We start from the raw sequence: 18,541 nt of genomic DNA, 5'->3' as shown, positions 1-18,541 counted from the left end.
TCCCTGCGTCTGCTTCTGCTCTGGCTGATCTGAGGCCGTCCCCGCCCTTGCTTGCATCTGTGTGGGACTCATTAGCAGTGGGTGTGTGTCTCGCCACAGTGGCTCATTCACAGGGCTGCTAGTGGTGCCAGGGACCAGGGCTGCCTCTCGGGCTGTCCAGAACAAAACTGGGCTGAGTCGTCTCACAGCCCTTTGGTCTTCGGTTTTCCCACATGAAGTGTCCCGAGATGAAACAGAGAAAGGACCCCTTGGAGATGGCATCGTCCTGGCTGGACCCTGTGTCTCAAGGAAGACTGTAGGTGGCCAACTGCTGCACAGCAACCTTCATGATGGTGGAGTGAGTAGGCGCTGGATTGATCGGGCCTGGCCTCTCCATCTGCCAGCCTGGATGCAGGTGTCAGTTACACTGCCCGGGCACAAGCGAGGGATGGGAATGGTGACACAGAGATCCTGGCAAAGGGATCTGGCTTTTGTAGACACAAGCTTTAGGTTGGCAGGGCTATTTTATTTATGTCCTGCTCATGCCCTTACAGCTGCTGGCTTCTATACTTTCTGCCTGGGCTGGTTATGATCATCATTTGACTCAGGGATTGTTTTTATTCCAGTGTGGTCACTGCTGGCAGAGCCGTGGCTCAATGGCTTTGCCTAGACCGTTGAGGCTCACCTTAGGAATTTCCTAAAGTTTGTTCTGGTTCATCTGTAAGAGAAATGGGATGTACCAGGTCTGGGTGCCAGATTGCAGAGTCTAGGGACACGCGCTTAGGGCTCTGTTTCCATCTTCTGCCTTTGTCTGGTCTCTTCCTCATTAAATCTTCCTGGGATTGTGGAGTTGACTACCAATTGGTGTCTGACCTAGTTACAGAGCCACTGTGTAACCCTTCGCTCATCATAATAAATGGATCATAGTGGTTTGTTCCTTATGATTCTAAGTGGACGCTGTTATTTCAGAGTCCCTTCTACCTCTTTGGGTATGTAGTTATGTATGCATGTAGTTATGTATGCATTTTTATTTAAATGGGTGTGTGTGTGTGTGTGTGTGTGCACTATGCAGCTGCCTAAATTAATATGGCATTTTCTGTTGCTATATTGGGACTTTGCTCTTGGAAAATCGCTCTGTGGCTTTATAGGGAATAGTTAATGGGTGTGCTGGTTTCCCTGCCTTGACCTCCTTTTGGTTTCCACTGGGAGCACTTTCTCTTGAGCAGCACAGGTTCTCACATTTTCTGCTTCTGGTGTCAGCTCTGTTTGCCTCTCTTCTGCCAAAGGGCACTGGCAAGTTACTCAAAAGGACCTTTTGGACTGCTTGCTCAATGGATGAAGGGTTCAGTCAGGGCGGTTACGAGGACAGCGCATGCCTCCAGTCGCTCCCTGCCTGGCCATGACTCATGCTTTTGGCTTTTTCCTCTGCTGATCTCATGGGCCATGTGGAAGTTTGGATTTTTCAGCACATACCGGCATCTATGACCTTTTCATCAGCATGTTACCTTGCATTTTAAAAAATACTCTCTCCAATCAAACTGTATTTATAAAGTAATAACCAATTCCTTTTCCCATTTTAAATTAATCCTATGTACCTAATTGCAAATCAAAGGCTCTAATCAGTATGAGTTAATCAGAGTTAACAATCATTTGTTTACTGAGCACCTCTATATGCCTACCTACGGCAGGTGCTGAGAAGAGAGAAATGAACAAGACTCCATCTTAGTGGAGGTTTCCAATGTATAATACTATTCTTGTTAACTCATTTTAATTGGGGCACCAACTGTGTATTTCGAGTGATGCCCAGGGTCTCATGTGTATTACCTCCTTAAATCTTCAGAGCAACCCTGAAAATTAGGCAGTAGAGGTAAAATTGTTTAAATGAGGAAACTGAGGCTTGAATAGAGTCACTCTCTCAAAGTCACACATTTAATTACCAGGCAGAAGCAAGTTTGAAATCTAGGATTATTGGCTGCTAACCCTTCCCCCATGGAGATTATAGTTACTAACTCCTTGCACTCTCCTCTTTTCTTTCCTACTGTTCAAGGCTTGCTTTCATAGGCAGAAGGAGTAGCACTGTTCTCCCCATGCTGTATGGCTTCTGGCTTAGTCTGAAATTTTGGGTCCAAAGGAGTTTATTGCTCAATAGCATACTAGAACTTCTAGCTTTCCAAGACATTGAGATTATTGACCTCTTAATTGGTTGGTTGAAGAAACTTGAGACTTTGAGTCACAAAGAGATTTGCTCATGGTTACACAGTCTCAGGGCTCAGCCTGGGACCCTGCAACCCCAATCTGCAGACCAGCTGGGCTGGGCACAACACATTACCCTCTTATTGGCTAATTTATTCTGTGGTAAGGCAAATCTTAAAAGTCCTCATCGGTGATTCTGTCCAGGCTTGAGGTAAGAGCAGCTATAGTTATATACACTACAGATTCATTAGGGCAGAGGTCTGGTCTTACTGATCACTGTGTCCCAAGCCACAGCATAGTCCTACCTGTACCAAGGGTGGTCTGCCAGCATGGGTTGGATGAATGTCCTGGATCAAATAAAGGATCCCCAGGAGCATCCTTCTCATGCCCCTACTATCAGTTTGGTAGATACTGACCTCCCTCCCTTGGATTCTTTTAACACCAGAAAGTATTTCAGATTCAAATTGATGGTATAAGTATTTAATCTGACACTTCGATGATTCTGTCATTTAGTATTGTAAACTATTTTCCTGTTTCTATTTTGGAGTAAATTGGCGTGTTCCCTTGGCAGCTTTGGGTGGACTAGATATTCCTGCCTGGTTGAGAAAGCAGTAGAGAGCATGCAGTCATCAGCACCCTGCTTCAATTTGGAGGTGGTCAGTTCAGGTAGCTACCCTGCAGAAGAAATACTCCATGTAGTGTGATGAAATTTTATAGTGTAACAAATTGAGGAAGGAGAGAAAAATTTTACCCCCAGTTTATTCTCTCTGACTCATAAAATATCTTTATTTTCCTCCTTTCTTCCAGTGTACCACATAGGAATATTTTTATATTATTGTCATTGGAGTTGAGATTTTATTTCATGATGAACCATGCTGAAATGGCTTCATGTGTTTTTCCATGTTACTTTCTAATTCATGGAACTGCAACCTTGGGGAAAGCCTGCTGTTCCATGCAGGAACAATTCTGTGTTTACTTAAAACTTTCTGTTATTACAGCAAAGCACTTCTGATTTTATGTGAATGTAAGGCTATAATTCTTGTTGGCAATTTGGATAGAATAGAATGGGATTATTAAAAGAATTGTTATACTACCAGTCTCTTGGCATAAGTGAGTTACTTCATTTTCAGTCAGACTGTCAAAGCTTTAATGCTCTATTTCTCCAGTAACAAAGAATTCCTTGAAACATGCACAAGGAAATTTAGAACTAGTCAACATGAGAATTCTTTTAGTTCTTTTTTGGTTTTGATAATTTAAATAATTAAGATGGCTTTGAATGCAGGATTCTTCCCCGAATGCTAAGAGCATTTTCTTCGTTTCTGAAAATGGGTAGCATTTTAGCTGGAAGACAAAATAGCACAAGTGATGAAAACTTAAAGCCAACTGGTTAAGAAAGCTAACATCGTCTTTAAAGTTTCTTTGTGAAAAACAAGTAAGAAGACAGAAAACCCTTCCTGTAAATCTGTTTGCATACTATCACGTCAAACCTGTTAGGATTAGTCCTCTGATGAAGTCACAGGGTTTCAGGCAATGAGTGAAGAATCAGATAATGAGCTGACTTCCAAGAGAAGGCTGAGAGAAATTTTGTTAACTTTGTTTGCATCACCATTTGGTAAGGTCACTGTTGAGTCTTCTTAAGCCACTAAAAATAGAAAGTCTCATAGATTTACTCATGCCGTCATCTCACCTTCCTTTCCTTTTCTTTAGTCATGTCTTATTTTGGGAGCTTTTCAGTTCTTTACACTTTCCTGCCTCCTCTGTAGCTCTACATTTGCTTTAGCTAAGGCACTGGCCCCTGGCTTGTTGAGGAAAAGAAAGGACACAGGAAATTTCAGGACTCCCCACTCAGCTGACATCTTTATCTTCCATGCTCCCTTCCTCTTTTGTTTCTTTCTTTCCTTTTTCTGCTCTTCATTTTCTTCCCTTTTTTCTCTCCTTGCTCCACTCTTTTACTTTTTCTCACCTTTACATGGCCCCAGATTCTATGAGTTTATCTTTCCAAATTGACTGTACACAGAAATACTTGATATGGCATAATTGCACACATAGAAAAAACGAATACATGAGTATGGTTAGAGCTGTAGAGAAGGAAGAATTCTATTTACGGAATGGTGGGGCTAGAAAGACTTTTGCCTTCTTTACAAGCATGTCAGTACATTTTACTATCTTCTTTTCCCTGTCCTCCTCTTCTTCTAAATCCAGTACGTGTCTTCCATACTTCATGCATATGTCCTATTCAGGCCTAGTCATCTACCTGTGTGTGCCTCTGCCCATTTCTGAACATATATAGTCCTTCAGTATGCTGTTTTGTGAGAATCCAAAGGAATCATTTAACTCCTAGATTCATTGCTTCTGTTTTTTTCTATCTTGATTCCTTGAATTGCATGCAGATTTTTATAACTATGACCTCACTCCAAATACTAGCATATTTAAAATGGATAAAGGAGAGCTTCTGTCAAGAGAATAGAAGAAAGCAGGAAGCAATGAGAGCCCAAAGGCCCCTCAATGCCCCTAACCCCCAAGGCTTCTGAAGCAAGCAGCCTTTGGTGTACCTGACAAATACCCAGGCTCTCTAAACAGTAAAATCATTGGATTAAGTCATCACTGTGTTTTCACCTGGCTCTTATGTCCTGTGGTTTGTGACGTTTTTCTTTCAGGTCTAAGTGTCCATCTTTATGGTTTGCAGCCAACATAGCAATTGTGCAGAGTAGGAGCTATAGGAGCCATAACTGATGCAAAGGGCAGAGCTTCTGCTCTTTGTGACTCCACAGGGACTGAGATGGAAGGGAAGGTATTCAAGGACTGAGGGCTCCAGTTGCTGAGAAGGACTGTGGGTGCTGCCTCTCCTTCCACTCCATAGTTATGCAGCATCAGCTGTGTTCTGGACATATATATATACTGGTGCAAAGGGGCCCTAAAGAAGAAGATGTGATCCATCCTTTGTTTAATTAATGCTTTATATTTTATGTGTGTCATTTATCACTTTGTAATTCTTTTCTTTTGACTTGCTGGAGAAAAGCTCTGGAAGAAGAGTGAATGCATTTATTTGGTCCCCAGTGGATTTACCAAGGCTTGGAATATCATAGATGCTCAAAAAACACTTGTTGACAGAGTGAATGGTCGACAGAGATGAAGTGAGGGGTGCATGCATGTGTGTGTGTGTGTGTGTGTTGTGTGCAAACACAAAAAGTTGTGTAGGTGACTATCAGGAGCTAACATTAGATCAGACATTTAAAGGACAAGAAATGTATGAATAAGAGAAAAAGAAAAGGTATTCTTCTCAGAAGCAAAAGTAGCAATGAAGGAAATAGAATGAAGCAATAGGGCAAATTAAGGAAAATGATCCAGTTCAAAAAGGGATGGGGCTGGGTGTGGTAGCACATGCCTGTAATCCCACCACTCTGGAGGCTAAGGCAGGAGGACTGCTGCAAGTCCGAGGCCAGCCTGTGCTACAAAGTGAGTACAAGGCCAGCCCAAACTGTACAGTGAAACCTTGTCTCAAAAAAACAAAAAAGAGGGATGCACTCAGGGGCAGCATAGGCCAGCCGAGATGTGCAGGTGAAAAGTTTTGGCTGAGGGCAGAGTAGGTGGTGGTTGGATAGGAAGCTCTAGGATCAAACATCTAGGGTGTACCCCTGCAAGCTGCATGCCATGGCTAACTTATTCACCCACTCTCTCACATGTCTCCATGTTCAAATAGGCAGCATCCATGTGGCAAGTGACTTCAAACTAAGCCTGGACCAAAACAGGGCTTGGTTATTGCTCACAGCAAAAGAGGCTGACCAAAGGAGACGCCAGTGCTTGGAAACGAGGAGAGGCTGGGCAGGCTGGAGGTGTAGAGCAGTTGTGAGGAGGATGAGCTGGCTTTCCTGTCCTCTTAGCTCCTCCCTTCCTTGCCCCCCACCCAGGGGAGACTAGGTATTGCTGTTGGGTACACCCAATAATTCTACTTTCATTATAGCTACTCTGGATTTTGTTCTTTGTCTTATTCTGGATTGTATTTGTGAACAGCAATGGGAAAAATAACATGCTGGCATCCGTATCTGAAAGGGCTTTAACCTGGCTGGAGACCATTGTTAACTAAATGGGTCTGTGCCTGGTTGTGTGTCCCTGCCCTTTTCTATGATTCTGTTCTTACAACTGTATGATTTCTACATCCAAACTTTGCATATGATTATCCATGAAAATTCCTTTGTGCTATTATTTCTCCTTTTTGGCTTTTTGTGATAGAAAAGGAGACTGTATGTTTTTGTATTGTGAGCATCTTTGTGGGTGGTCTCACAATTCTCTTCGGAATAAAAGGGGCTCGCGAATTGGCATGAATTATAGGGAAAGTACAAGGTGGATTCTGGTTCCAGGGAATTTTCAATTTAGTTTCTTCTCCATGAAAACCTAGTTTCTCAAAGTGATTAGATTCTGCTTCTTCTCCTGTCACCATTCTAGGATTGGAGTTTGGCTCTCCCTGTAAGTCTTCCTCTGCCCTGGAAGAGAAATGTCATTGCTAACATTCCTGCAGCCCTTTCCCACACCTGACCTGGTGTGTGTGATGTTAACAAGGCTGCTGTGCAGAGATTCTGGGATGTGGGGGTGTCCCTGGCATCTGCGGTTGCTGAGGTTTCTGTCCACTCAGCTCCTTACCCACCTCCCACTCAGGCCTCAGTCTCTCTGTGTATACTGCAAGTTCACTGGGATGGACTAGGGCCCCTCAGTCCCTCAAGCTTGTCTTCTCAATGTCTGGATGCTCCTTGCATGGTTATTTACTTAATATTTTCTTTGGACTCATCCTACTTTCCTTAAATATTTTTGAAGGAAATTGCATTGCTCTTATTGATGGCAAAACAGTTCTTATTGCCACGAATATGAAGCAGTCCCCCAAGTAGATATAATTAAAAGTGGGGGATGTAGTGGAATCCTCTCTGAGCCTGAGCCTGCCCTCTCACTTAAAAGAGATACTTGTTCAGGAGTCACTGCACAGACTTTCCTTTTGCAGAAAGCAACACTGAGAGGGAATTAGAAACGACACATACCTACAACCTCCTTCATTGTCACTTCATGCCGACAATAGGTTAACCAGTGTGTTAGACTATGGCATGTAAGATATTGTGCCAATTTCATTCTATTAGGTATTTGTAATAGAACAATCTTTTTTTTCAGTTTGTTTTATGAACTAAGGTCTAAGCTGTGGAGCCAAGGCTATTTGCAAACTTGTGATCCTCTTGCCTCAACCTCCCAAGTGCTGGGATTACAGGCATGCACTACCACACCTGGCCAACGCTAACTGTTTGATAATATTTATTTAGTGAGCAATGATTTAGTGCCAGAAATGGCAATATAACCTGAATATACAATTTCATTTGCTTCAGCACAGCTCTGTGAGGTACTATAGTGCCCATTATTTACAGCTAAAGAGACAAAATCTTAAGTCATAGAGCTGATGAGTATTAGAGCCCCAAGCAGGAAACAGGTTGCTGGAATCAGAATTCCTCATCCCAGCAGAGGCCAAGGTTTATCTAACTCCATAGTCCAGCCCCTTCTATCTCTCGCTACTTGCTAGGTGAGAGGCCCAGTTGATTTGCCTGCACTGGGACCTGGAAGCTTCATCTGAGGTCACTATTTTGTCAGGGATTCCAAAAGCTGGCTGTAGCTACATGTCACTTCCAAAGCTAAAGCATAACCCCCCACACCTTGTTCTCAACATCTTTTCCATGTACAGTGTTTCCTAAAGATGGCCTTCATCATGATACTGAGTTTGGTCCATGATGGCACAGACTTGTTACACATGTTGGATGCTCTGAGCTTTGGTATTTCCTAAAGCGTGAGCACGACAGTGTCATTGCGAGGTGGACTGTTGCAGCCAGGGGACTGAGTATTCCACTTACAAAATCCGGTAAACTCAGTATAGGAAAGGATCTTAGTATCCATCAAACCTGCCTTGGTACCTATGACAAATTGGTAATTTACTGGATAAAGAGTGTGATTTAAATATCTCCAGAGATGAGAGACAGCATGTAAATAGTATCTGTGTGTGTTGGTATCTACAAATGCACATATAGATGCTATATTTATTTCTATTTATCCATATCACATTTGCTGGAGACATCAAAGCCAACATAGCATAAAGAAAACCTGTTTCAGAGTCCAGCCTAATTTTCTTGGCTGAAGCTACTTAATGAATATTGTAGCAGCCGAGCTCCCAGGGCCTCTGAGGCTCTGATTTGAGTAATCTCTTCCTGTCAGACCAGGACTGTTTGTCTCTCTCACACAGGTCACCCAAGTGCAGTCTACAATGACCCAACTCTGCGCAACTGTGCATAATATATTATTATCTTTCCTCTTTCTTCTCAGTTCTCTGCAGTGAAATTAGTAAAATCAGGTTCACATTTAACCACTCATGGAATTGTTTAAAAGATGACAAGAAAAGAAGGGTCAAGCGGACCTTAAAGGATGTTGTACTCGTGCAATGTGGGGGTCCAGTCTAGAGACAACTTCCTGGGAGGGTGATAGATTCTTAATATTAGCACATGAATTCTCCTAACATCTTTAAGAAAATCAAAATTTGTGCATACTGGTGAGCAGTGTTATTCCAACAATAAAGTGCAGCAGACTGAAACGGAAACATTTTAATGGCCTGCTTCTCCCATGGACCCTGAATGAATCCTGTGTACTTAATGAGGTATGATGAGGGTGCGCTCCTAGCTCACGTCAGCCCCTCTATGGCCGAATTCAAATCAGTGCCTGAGGAGAGTTACAAGTCCTCACCAATCACTGCCACCCTTCAGAAAGCCAGTCCATCTTGGTGAGAACAGAATGCCACTGCCTCAACTCTTACTTTACTTACTCCTTCAAAAGCTATTCCAGAGCATTTAGTGTGTGCCTTTGTCTCCTGAATATACAGAGGGGGAAAACATATAAGATTTTTGCCCTTGTGGAGCTTATATAAAGTTTAAGTTTTCATAGCTTATTTCTTGAGAAAGTCTCAGAAGAGGAAAATTTTTAAAAATAATATTTTTATACTTAATGTTTACATTGTAAAAAGATGGTCCCACTCAGTCTTGAAACCTTATTTTGTTTTTAGGCATAATGGCCCTGGAAGGGATTTTACTCCATTGGCATAGATGTGAAGTGGATTTTCCTTGCTATGAGAAGGTAGTAGCAGTCTGTGAGAGTTCTGGGTACAGAGCAGAAGTTTTGCAGTGTTCCTCTCTGTGTACAATTCTTCTCTGACCTTGTGAATATGGAGAGTTGCATCCTACAGAAGTTGGCAAATAATTTGATTCCTTGATTCTTTGAAAGTTGCCCAGATTTTATCCAATGTTAGACTTTCTCAGGCCTTGGGTGTGGTCAAAATCTGTTCTTCATTATGATTGTGGTTCTCATTTGCCAGTTGCTGCTTTCTTTGGATAATTCAGTAGTCTGCTAAAGTGATACAGCTCTTAGTCATTTTTCTTAAGTCATTGGGCTACCACTTCCTTAAATCAGTGCTTCATTTATATCTCAACCATGCAGTTGGGCAAACTGCTATAGAGTCCAATAGCCTGGGTCTGAACTCTGGCTCTGCTGGTTCTTTGCTTTGTGAGTGGGGGCAACTTTAATTCATCTTTCTCTACCTCAGTTTTCTAACTATGAAATTAAAAAAAAGAAATCATAGTATCTGACTTAAAAAATTATCACAGAAGTGAATTATATGTTATGAAAAGTACTTACCCTAGTACCTGACCTATTTCAAGTTCTCAATAAATTTTAGCAACTGTCATTGCCTGTTTGGACTATGTGGTGTCTAAGTAACACCCAGCTCCTGGGGATACAGATGTGCTGAGCATTCACACTATGTGTATAGGACTATGGCTTAAATCCCTAAAGGTGATTAAATGCTTCATTTGGCAGGTGAAATGTTTGGAAAATATCGATGACACTTTTTCCAACTTCATTTTTACACAAACACATGCATTAATGCCAGTCAGAAGATATCTGCTCGTTTCCATGTCTTTTCTTGTTAGTAACTCTTTGTTTGCACAATAATAGCCTACTTTACTGACTAACTATTTGAGAAAACAGAGCAAACAGCAATACTTTGCATTTATCAAAGCTGAATAATTTGAGCCAAGTGAGTACATGATTACAGTCCTTGAAAACAAATCACAAATTATACCTATCATTTGACATCAAGTAGATAAAACAGCAGTAGATATTTTCAGTCTTTTGAAATTAGCAAAAATACATAGTTTTGTGACTGCTCTCTATTTAACTACTACAATTTATTGATTACTCTAATAAACCAGCCTTGTAGAGGTTTAGCAGTGTAGTGACTTTGGGAGACAAGAACAAATACAGTGTTGGGTGTGGTGGTGCATGCCTGTAAATCCCAGCAGTCTGGGATACTGAAGCAGGAGAATTGCAAGTTTGAGCCCAGCTTGATCAATTAGCAACTTAGTGAGAGACTCTGCCTCAAAATTTAAAAGAGCTGGGGAGGCAGCTTAGTGCAAAAGCCCTAGGTCTATCCCTCATTCTCCCAGGACTGTGCACATGTACATACACAAAGAGTATAAGATGGGATTCCAACTCTCAGTTAGTTCACAGCTTCCTCAGATGCAAAGTTGGAAAGGGCAGATAGTCATAATAACAGAGCTCTGCACATGGGGAAATCAAAAGCATGAGGTACCCTGAAGTTCTCTAGAAGCCCTTTGAGTTCACACCAGGAAGTGAGGGGAAGTTGCCCCAAAGTTACACTGAGAGCAACTGGAAGAGTTCAGAGAGGTGAAGAATATGTGTAGAGAGGACCCAAGAGCCTGCCTGCCAGGGTCGGCCTCAGGCAGAGCTTACCATCACAGGAGGTAAGGTGGGTTGGGGAGGATGGGGGCAGAACAGGGAGGCACCCATGAGCTGAATGTAGGCATCTCCAATCCAATAGGAAAGCATTTTGGGTTACAATATTTAATTAATGATAAAATATAAACTGGCATCCTTCTAGGTGGTTGCTTCTGTCCAGAGGAAGGTTCCTTTTTTCCATGTGCATTATTTTCAAGTGTTCCCATTCATACAAAGAGACAAATAAGCAAAATAAACCACTAAAAATAGATAAACAGTGTTGGGGAGCATATATAATCATGAGTATACTGGTTGCTTTGTTTGTACCCCAATAATTTTCTCTAAACTCGCTTTCAGAACTTGATTGTGTTAATTGCATTAGCTTGCCACCTCCAAAAAAAAAAAGAAACAAATAAGTAACAATGATATTTTAAATATCCTCAAAATTTAGAGGTACAAATAGTAGCATTTTAGGGCAAAAGTAAAATATATATTTTCTTCTAGGTGTTCTCAAGCTGTATAACAATATACCTAGGCTCAATGTTTATATGACACTTTTATAATGGATACACCTAGATTCTTTCCTTATTCTGATTTTTGTCCCATTTTCTTTTGTTTTTTAATTAGAAGAAGAATCGTCAAGGCAGAGGGAGAAGGGCAGGGCCTTTGCAACCAGGGAAATCTAGATGAGAATTCCCAATATGCTAATTAGCTTGATTATCTTGGGTAAGTTCTTTATTTCTCAGAGGTCTACTTTCCTTTTCTTTTGAGAGGTAAGAATGGAATCAACCAAAGCCCTCCTCTCCCTTCCTGTTGGGAATATAAATTTAAAAATAATGCATGCCATAGCACCAAGGCAGTAATATCAGAGACGTACAGTAGATGGTAAGTGCAACTGCAACTTCTGGTGATGCCCTATGTTAAAGAGAAAGTAAAACTTCATAATTTGGACAAGATATAGGGAGAAAATGTAGAGAGTAGCAGGAGGTTTGCTCATATGCTAGATGACTGTTTGTTTATTCATTTCCCAAAGATATTACAAAGGCTGTGAATATTTATTTAGTTCTGCTCCCAATAGCCCTTCTAATAGGGAATTATTCGGGTACAACGAAAGACATTTGTAAATGCGGCTGATAAGACTGGCATTAGACAAGGAGTGTTTTGTTGGACACAAGAATTCTATTATCCCTGGCTTCAGTTGTCAAGTGCCCGGGGAACCCAGAATTTATGGTGGCAGCACAATGGGCCTTTCAGGGCTCAGCGAGAGAGCTGTGAGATCCTGCTCCCTGGCTTTTCAGGGCTTCTAATCTTTTTATCGGGCCAGGACAATGCTGAATTCAGCTACTGCCTGAGCCTCCTGACTGTCCATTGGCCGTCAGGTATTGTGCAGTAATTACCATGGTGACAATGGACTCTCTCTACGTCTGTCCATTGGAGCTTTGGAAAATGACGAAGGTTGTCACTTTGTATTAGGTGCTTTTAAAGGCACGGCTTACTTAGGGAAACTACTAAAGAGAAATAAAGATAATCGTGTTAAGAGTTCCATTTAAAGGGTTGCTGTGTCCAATCCATTTGGAGCCCAGCAGTCTTTATGGATGTTCCCTTGTAATTGCAGTAGGATGTTGGGCATCGTACGCCAGTACAGGCAGCAAGGAACCAGGCTGCAAGCTTGCACAGGGAGGAGTGAGTATGGGAGGATGGCTGCCCTCAACCACACAGTGGGAGCACATTTCTAAACTGAGCCAGTGAACTTGAAAGGGTTTCTCAACTCCTCTGAGACTCGCTATCCTTATGTGAAAGAAGAATGATGTGGAAATCACTTATAGTTGAATATTTATTACATGATATATGATTGTATATTAACATATGCTGCTATACCAGTACTGATTCTCTATAAATGCTCACACATCCACAAAAGGGCATATAAGAAAAGGTAAAACTCTTAATCATACATTGTAAAAGCATAATGTAGATCTTTTTATACTCACAGCTATTGATTATTGTTAAGCAAAGTGTTGCATTTATTACCAGTATTCTTCATAACAACCCTCCAACGTAATTATTACGTTTACTTTTTAGTGTGTGCACGGAGGCTCAGAAAGTTCTCGTCTGCTCAAAGTGACACCAGTTTGGAAGAGGCAAAGCCTGGATTTTAAGTACTTTTCTTTCCTATTGATAGCTTACTGGCTCTCCTATCTTTTTTTTTAAATTCATAATCTACAAAGCTATCTCACAAAATATGCTTCACCATATGGTTTTGGAACTTTGCAGATAACAGGAAAGAAAAACACCCAGTGGCAATTATTAATTGAGTTTAATTATCACTTTAACAATGCTGAAAATACACGACACCTAAAAATGGAAGATGGTCCCATCTGCAGGCACCCAGAGTCTGCTGCATACATACAGCCCCTGCTCCCGCTGATGAGTGAGACAAATACTGGGCACCACCAGCAGACCTACTCGGTATTCCTAGATGGACAGAAAAGTGTATGGCCATTGCTCAGCCTCTTTACTGCTTAATAGATGTCTCAAAAAACTATTTTTCACTCATTTATAAAATATTTATAAAAATTTATAAAATAAAAGTATATGAACATTTAATCTGTTCCAAAATACTGTATCTTAAATTTCCTATTATGTCATTATAACAGAAAGTAGCTAATACTTTTTGCAACATACCAGAGAAATACGCATAATTTGCCCTGAGTCTCAGAACCGGTTCTTAAACTTGTGTAACTGACTGGTCATGTTGATGATTAAACACAGGCCACCTCCTTGCTTTGTGCACTTGGGCACATTTATCTTAGCCTCAGCTTCTCCATCTATAAAAGGGAGCTGTCACTGTCTCTACCAAGTACCTTGCTCTTCTCAGTGGCAACTCTTTTCCAATTTGTGCATCACTTGGGTTGGACCTTTTCCAGTGTCAAACTCACAGTGCATTCAGACTCAGGTCTGGGGATGCTGAAGCACACACTGATGAAATAAATGAAGTGGGACTGTGTTTTGTTTTGTTTTGTTTTGTTTCATTTTGTTTTGAGATAGAGTATTGCAATGCAATTCAAGCTGGCTTTGAACTCATTCCATAGCCCAGGTTTGCCTTAAACTCATGACAATCCTCCTGCTTCAGCCTCTTGAGCACTGAGATTACAGGCATGGGCCACCATGTCTGGCTGAACTATTTTAATGTAATTCACATGTGCTTTCAGCCAACTTTCTCCTCTCCATTACCAGCGTAAGTTGTTGTTCACTCGTGCTATTGGCAATGGTCCTGGCACACATTGGGCCTGGCAGAGCCCATATTTTAGAAGAGGATCCACACCTAGAAATGTATGACCCCAGGTGTTTGCTTTGAAGCAGAAAGCCAAAGAGAAACATCAGCAAAGAGAAGGACATAGTTCTGTATGTACTGACCCTTCCTTCCATACAGTGAGAGTTCAGCAAAAAGTGACCATCACACCCACCTCGTGTCTTTCCTGATTTTTCTTCTTGATTTTGGTGTGTGCACAAGTATCTCTCCATCTCACTTTATCCTTTTGGCTTCACGGCATTCTTACTCCTGACTTTCCAGTCTCTCTGAGATAATGCACGGTGTGCAGTGTCTGTGCCCGTAAGAGGCTTTTTCCTGTGAGCAGCCATGCACAGCATTGGAAGTAGTTGCTGGAGGGCAGTGGTGTTGGCCTGGAAGGTGGCTCTGGTGGCATGCAGACATTGAAAAATAAAGGGGAAACCCCTGAGAGTAGGTAGGGGGCTTTAGGCATCAATACAGCAAGGCTGGGTTGGAGCTTCCTGGCTTAGAAGGGAACACAGGATTGCAGGGCTGAAGGAGTCATGGAGAAGATGGAAAACTGAGCACTCCAACCAAGAACTGTGCAGAGACAGGCCTTTAGCAAACCTACATTGCTTTCCCAGGCTCATCATCTGTGCTAAAAGCACAGGGAAAAGCCGAGGGTGCTGATAAGCATTCTTTTCTAAGACCCATACATGGGGTGGGACAATATTCTTCATAGCCTCTTTTGCAAAGGTTTGCAGTTATTAGAATCTGTAAACAATTTTCCACTGCTTTGTTAACTTTTCTTCCAGGGATTTTAATTATCTGTTCCTGTTTGGGGTGGAAGGAATTTTATAGGAGACATTTTATAGGGCAGGAAAAAATCCAAGGCTAGGTGTGGGATCCAATTCATTTTTTTTTTTTTTTTTTAATTTTAAAGAGAAAAAAAAAACTGGAGGCTGGGGATTCAGCTTAGCGGCACAGCACCTGCCTGGTAAGCACAAGGCCATGAGTTTGATTTCCTGGTACCAGAAACACCCCCCCCCCAAAAAAAACTAACAAAACAACAACAATGAAGACAAAAACAAAACAATACAAAAACAACAATAATGATACATGCCCTCAAAACAAATGATAGAAATTAACAGTGGTTGCCACATTACATACTGTTATCTTCAACAAAGGATTTGAGAAGTAAATTCAAAAACATATTGACATGAAGATGAATCAGCCAATAAAAAAAGATATGGCTGCATTATTAACTTACTAGTCTGGAAAAGGAAAAGAGCAGAAACATAGGCTCTGACATCAACTGTGCTGGAGTCTGACACTACCTCGTGTATTATGGGATGTATAACTTCAGTAAAATCTTGTGCATTTGAGTTGGAGGGTAGCAGTCAGGGTTTGTGATACCCGGTGTAGTTATATAAAGATAACATTGTAGAGGCCCCTGGCAAGTGTCTCCTTCACCCCTGTTTATAATGTTCCAGTTATCTATTGCTAGCTCACCTGCCATCCCAAAATTCACTGTTTTATAACAACAATTTGATTATATTTTACAGTTCTGAGCTATGTGGATTCATTTAGGTGGTTGTCATTGGATGTCTCTTGGGCTATGTTATTGGATAACTGAAGTCAAAGAAATTTTTTAATGGGTGGACGTCCAAGATGGCATCTTCATTCACCTTCACATGGGGCAGCTAACGATGGGTGGGCATCTCTCTCCCTCACTGTCTGTCTCCTTCTGTCTCTCCTTGTGGTATGTCCCTCTGTCTTCTGCATCTGGGTAGCTGGAGCTTCCTTTTAGAATGATGCTACAGAGTAGTCAGACTTCTGACATGGTAGCTGACTTCTCCGAAGACAGACTAATAAGCACCACAGAGGCTACAAGTTTTCTGCATTACTCATATCAGGCTAGATAGCAAAATACCACAGACTGGAGTACCTTAAATGATAGACATTTTTAACTTTTATAGTGTTGGAGCCCAAGAAGTACTCAGAAGCTCATGTGATGTTCTTTTGCAATATTTCATTGGCCACCCAGGGCTAGTTCAGATTTGTATAGAAGGAGACACACAATGTTACAAGTATCTACGTGTGTGGTTTGTTGGCGGGGCCATGTCTGATGATTGGCTACACCACATAATGTGGTTGCCAAGCAGACTCTTTCCTTATCCATTATGCATTGTGTGAACTCTTCTGAATGGCTTTTCCTCCATGACTCAGTGTGCATCTGGAAATAATCCCAGTGTTATTCTGCCCTTGTCTTCTTGGGAAGAGGAAGAGACAGTTTCATTGTTCTTGCTACAGTTACCAGAACAAAGGTGCTATGAACGCGATTTATCTACAGACCTGCCATACAGTGGGGATTTCTTTATTTGTTGTTTGGGGGAAGTTGCAGTGAAGAGCTGTTAGATGGAAGCAAGACGAGGCAAAGAAAAGTAGATTTGGAAAGAAATGAAGTACAGTAAACAAAGTCAAAGAAAGAAACCATTTCAGCCCTCAGTGCAAGCCGCACTGATCCTAGAAGGCAGAAGTTCTCGAGATGCGGGGCGTTTGAGAATTCCTTTATTCTGTTGTGCTAGGGAAACTGTACCAGCGGCACCTTCCCTGGTTCAGTGCCTCAGTTTTTAAAGACAACAGCTGTTTAGCCACTCCATATACTTCTCTTCGTTCATTCAACAAATATATGAACAGCTGCTCTGTTCATAGGCTAGGGAATGTGTTAGACACTTCAGTAGACGTGAAGATGAATCAGACCAGAACCGAGGCAGAGCACAGTCCCACACAGCACATCCGGAGTGTGGAGCTGTGAGAGGAAATGCCACCTGGATAAAGATTTGCAGCTCTGTCAGTCTGATGCTCTGGTCTTCCAGAATGGAGATGACATCTCTTATCACCAGCACCACTGAGACACTTTGTTCCTCACTCTTTTTTTTCTGCAAGGATCCGGCAGCTCCTGAACACTGCTCCTCACTCTAGGAGTGAAAGTATGACTTTGGCTTCAGAATAAACTTTCTACAGGAAATTGTCTCTAAGACATCATGTCTGTCACCATTGATTTACCTCAGTGCTAGAGCAAATGTGTCTGAAGTTAATAGGGCAAATGGTTGGATATTTAATTGATCTTGTTTTCTTTTTTTCTTTTAAAAAGAAATAAGAAATAAAAAAGGACAACATAGACAAAAACAAAACAACAGAAAAAACAATACATATATGTTGAATCACACCATCTTGGTATCTCAAATCCAAAGCAAGTTTTTCCTACTCTTCACACAGTTGTAGTGATTCTTTTAGATCTTCTTTGCCTTGACTACTATCTTTCAAGAGAAAAATTTGCCTTATGCAGCTATGTGCCCCATTGTAAAGCAGAGGGCCGTTTTATTGGTTTATGTCACCTAGCAGTTACTAATGATTCTTTTGCTTTTTCCAGAAATCACTGTGATTTTGGCTTGGTGGTCCTGTGACATTCATTCCAGTCTTCATTTGTTGAGTGACCAATCAGATGGGTGGAGTGTGTTACAGAAACTGGCAGCAAGTATCCAATGGGTGAAGAAGGTAAGATAGACCAACATTACTGAGAGGTTCATGTGTTACTATTTATATGGAAGCAGAAACTATATCTACCGAGGTGTTCCTCAAACCTGTTTGCTTTGAACCACCTACCAGATGCAAAGTAGGATCTAAGAAGGAAGAAAAAGTCTACCTTCTTGGGCTTCTACTAATGTGATAATTCAGTGTCATTGTTAATTGAACACCTATTTTGTGCCAGTAAAGGAGTGATAATCTTTTGGAATATATAAGTTATTAAGGAAAGAGAAGAAACTAAAGGTATTGTAAATCTTTAGCAAGGACTTGGCTGAATAAAAAGATTGAGATGATTCAAGTGCTTTTTTCTGTTCCCTTTTCTTTCTTTTGAAAAGAACTCTTAAAATAGGAGCAAGGTGGCTTACATCCCACAAAGCAGAGATTTCTAGGAGGCAGAACTGTTTAGATGACAAAAGGAATGAGCTTTGATCATACACCAGGAGCCCTGAGTTTGACCTGTAGGTCCCTCTCTGGTATTCACTGTCTTTGTACCTTTAGCTTAATGAGCTTTGCAGGGGAGCCAAAGGGTGATTAGACCCCATTTCTCTAACAGGTCTTAAGGGTTAGAATTCTGCAAATCCATTTACCTTCATTCCACCTGGTCAGGGGTAGCCAGAGCTATTTTCACAGGACAGCTAAATAGCCAGCTAGGAATTTTCAAATTAATTCTGCCAGCATGGCCTTCCCCCACGAGGTATCTAGACC

The 18,541-nt window shown here is 41.5% G+C and overlaps 1 protein-coding gene across 2 annotated transcripts in view; it reads left to right on the top strand.

Annotated features, from left to right (window-relative positions):
* The window catches only part of Cdh11 (cadherin 11, type 2, OB-cadherin (osteoblast)), a 157,060-nt gene that overhangs the window by 42,798 nt on the left and 95,721 nt on the right, over positions 1-18,541 (top strand). For both annotated transcript variants that reach the window (XM_005388459.2, XM_013516243.1), the window contains exon 2: positions 17,682-17,806. The gene's annotated coding sequence lies outside the window, so the exon portion shown is untranslated. The remainder of the gene's footprint in view (positions 1-17,681; positions 17,807-18,541) is intronic.

The sequence above is a fragment of the Chinchilla lanigera genome, unplaced genomic scaffold, assembly GCF_000276665.1.
Source record: "Chinchilla lanigera isolate Chin_1 unplaced genomic scaffold, ChiLan1.0 scaffold00032, whole genome shotgun sequence".
Classification (NCBI taxonomy): Eukaryota; Metazoa; Chordata; class Mammalia; order Rodentia; family Chinchillidae; genus Chinchilla; species Chinchilla lanigera.
The sequence above is the reverse complement of the archived record's forward strand: the minus strand, read 5'-3'. Positions and strand labels throughout refer to the sequence as shown.